The sequence below is a fragment of the Meriones unguiculatus genome (genome assembly GCF_030254825.1).
Source record: "Meriones unguiculatus strain TT.TT164.6M chromosome Y unlocalized genomic scaffold, Bangor_MerUng_6.1 ChrY_unordered_Scaffold_23, whole genome shotgun sequence".
NCBI lineage: Eukaryota > Metazoa > Chordata > Mammalia > Rodentia > Muridae > Meriones > Meriones unguiculatus.
In genome coordinates this window covers 439924-443995 of record NW_026843709.1, presented here as the reverse complement: position 1 = coordinate 443995, position 4072 = coordinate 439924, and positions in this window count along the sequence as shown.

The window sequence follows — 4072 nt, the reverse complement described above, 5'->3', positions numbered from 1 at the left end:
ATGAATCAAATAGCCCTAATAGACATCTACAGAACCTTTCACCCAAACACAAAAGAATTTTCTCTCTTATCAGCATCCCATGTGGCATTCCACTAAATAGACGATCTGATTTGTCACAAAGAGAGCATCAGCAGATACAGAATATTGAAACAATTCCTTATATCCATTCAGACCCTTTGAACTAAAGCTGGACATAAACAACAACAAAAATAGCAAAAAGACTACACATGTCTGGAAAGCAAGCAACTCTCTACTCAATGACAAAATTAAAGTCTTCCTAGAAATCAATGAAGATAAGGACAGAAGAGACCCAAAATTTATGGGATACATTGATAACAATGCTAACAAGAATGTACATAGCACTAAGGGCCCAAAGCATCACATAAAAGCAATTTAATGGTTCACTTGAAAGCCCTAGAAAAAAAAAAAAAAGAAGCAGACACACCAAAGAGGAGTAAATGGCTGGAAAGAATCATACTCAAACATTATCAAACTCATTCTGTGAAGCCAGAGTCACCTTAATACCTAGCTTTACAAAGTCCCAAGGAAGAAAGAGAATTTCAGACCTATTTCCCTTATAAACATTGATACAAAAATACTCAAATATTTGCAAACCAAATCCAAGAACATATCAAGATATCATCCACCACAACAAAGTCTTACACATCCCTGGTATGCAGAGATAATTCAATATGCATAAATACATCAATGTAATAATCCACCGTGTAAACAAACTGAAAGTAAAAACATATGATCCAAAAAATCATTTGAGAAACTCTAACACCTATTCGTGTTTAAAGTTTTGGAAAGATCACGGTTACAAAGATCAACATCATGAAGGCAATTTATAGCAAGCCTATAGGCAACAGCAAACAAAACAAAGAGAAACTTCAACGAATTCCACTAAAATCAGGGACAAGGTAGGACTGCCCTATCTCTCCCAATCTCCTCAATATAGTACTTGAAATCCTTTTTAGAGCAATAAAACAATAAAAAGGAGAGGAAGGGTATTCAAATAAGAAATGAAGTCAAAGTAACACCGTTCACAGATGATATGATTCTTTACATGAGTGACCCACAAAATTTCATCAAGGACTTGCTACAGTTAATTAACTTCTTCAGCAAAGTTGCTGAATAAAAAATTAACTAAAAAAATAAAGATACAGTAGACTTCCTGAATACAAAAGACAACTGGGCTATAAAAGAAACTAGGGAAACAAAACCCAGAAATAACTTAAAGTATGTTGATGTAAATCTAACCAAGCAAGAGAAAGTCTTGTATGAAAAAATAAAATAAAACTACAAGTCTTTGTAGGAAGAAATTGAAGAAGATAACAGAAGAGGGAGAGATTTCCCATGCTCATGGATCTGCAGAATTAACATAGTAAAAATGCACATCTTACCAAAAGCAATCTACGTATTCAATATAATTCTCACCAAATTACAATTCAATTCTTTACAGAACTTGAAATAAAATTCTCAAGTTTATGTGGAAAACAAAAAATACAGGAAGCTAAAAAAGTCCTGTACAATAAAAGACCATCTGGAGGTATCACCATCCCTGACCTCTAGCTGTACTATAGAGCAACAGAAATACAAACAGAATGGTACTGCCATATTAAGAGATTTGTTAGATCAATGGAATAGAATTAAAGACCCGAATATAAACCTACACACCTAAGGACACCCAAGTTTTGACAAAGATGCCAAAAACATACAATGGAAAATAAATATAATCTCCATCACATAAAGATGGTCTAGCTGAATTCCACAGTAGAAAAATAAAAATAGATGCATATCTATCACCCTGCACAATTTAGTGTCAAAGAGGATCAAAGACCTAAACATAAAACCAGACACTGAATCAGATGAAAGAAAAAGTGGGTAAAAACATACAATACATTGAGAGACAATTTTCTAAACAGAATACCAACAGGCTCTAACATCAACAGTTAATAAATGAGACATCATGAAAAAGAAGTTTCTGTATAGCAAAGGACACTGTCAATAGAACAAAAGGACAGTCTACCAACTTGAAAAGATTCTTCACCAACCCTACATCTGATAGAGGTTTAATATACAGACTCCAAGGAACTCAATAAAGCAGACACCAACAAACCAAATAATCCAACAAAAGAAGGGGTAAAGACCTAAACAGAGAATTCTCAACAAAGGAATATCTTATGGTGAAGAAACACTTAGTCTTCTTAATCATCAGGAAAATGTAAATCAAAATGACTCTGAGGTTCCATCTTACCCCATGGGAAGATTCTAGGATATTCAATGAAAGTGTGGCTCCATCAAATTTGATGTGAAAGAGACTGGGTAGCCAAGAAAGGAGCTAAATATCCTATGTAAAAGTACATGTTACTGCTATGTGCAAAGAGACAAAGCTCAGGAAATTTCAGCGTATCCCTTGATGTCATATGCATTCTTTTTGGCAGAAAGCTATGATATGGCTTATAAGTATATGTATCTCCTGAGCCTTGAACTCTGACTTCCTGCCTAGCTCAGGAGTCTGCCATGGTCCAAGCTGCCACATTTCAACTTGGACCTTGGTTCTCCCAAGGATTCCTAAGTCTTCAGGAAGTTCCCATCCTATTCTTCTGAGGTCCAAGAACCTCTCCCCAAATCTAGGCAAGAAAAACACAGGGAAATATTTTTGACATCCATGAGAAAATTCTCCTTCTGGGCAGTATCACACTGAGAATGCCAAGTTGCCCTCATGAAAAGTACATTCCAATTGGCATCTTTAATAAAAATAACTTTTACATCCTATAAGGCTGATGCTCTTGTTTAATCTCAAAAGTAGGGTTAATAATATATATGGAGATCACTTCAGGGATAATATTTGTACATAACTGTAGTCATCATCTTTATTTAGCATTCTTTTAAAAGACCAATGCAATAACCAAACTTACCTTCTTTGAGCATCCAAAGTAATCAACCATTATAAATCTAATATATAATAAAATATATCAGATATAGTTGATATTTAAATCTATATTCTCTTCCATAATCCTGACCCCCAGTGATGCATGTGTGTTTGCATATGTGTTATGATAACTGTATTATGAAAATGGTAAATAAGACAATAGCTGTCTTATAAAATTCATATTCAGCAAAAATATTGGCTGCAACATACAGATATTGCTTGGGAAACAATGATATTCATAATTGTTTTTTTTAATCTAGATCGGTTAGAGTTGGTCGCTTATTACCTTGTAAAATGTCTTAAATATTTATTTAAAGTAACTTTTAATTGAGAGATGTCATTTCTTAGAGACAGATATACATAAAGATTTCTACAGTGTCAGAGAAAGACAGATTCACAAGTCTACATTCACACCTGTACAGACTCTCATTAATAACATTTCAGCAGAAACTATAGAAGATATGGGGAAAGAAAATTAGATAATTCCTATCTGGGCTCTTTGGTTAAATTACACCAGATAAAATCAGTTGAATACATTTTCCATACTATGATACTGACAGGTAATGTGTACATGAGATTATTTCTATATATGCATTTTGATCCTCTGTGTGGAAATTTTTCATCCATTAGGGTAAACTGTTCTATAACCAAGCATTAGTAGAAAGTGGGGCAGTTGAAAATTCCTTGGGAAAGTACATGCTATTTCAAGCCAGGTATCTTGATTACTGAGACGTAGGTGCTGAAAATAGCACACTTTATCACCAGGGTATAAAGGAATAATAATGCAATATTTCAATCAATAATAATAATATGGTAGTTTTCAGTGACCATGGCAGGAACAGAAATCCATGTTGAAAAAAAAAAAACAAATAAATGGAGTAATGACAGCAGAGATTTTTTTTTTTCAGAATTCACACTTAGGATGACAAATAAAGCATCAAAAATATAAATTAATGTTGATAATGGGAAGGTTCTGTAAAGTCCTCCATTTACCAGATTTTGGGAATATGGAAGATACCAAAGCATGACTGATAGGATCTTCCTGAAGTTGATCTTGGATTAGCTAATGTAAGTGTTTAAGACTTCCCTCTTTAATTGGTCATTGATCTACTCAAATAAGGCACTTTTTCATTGAAG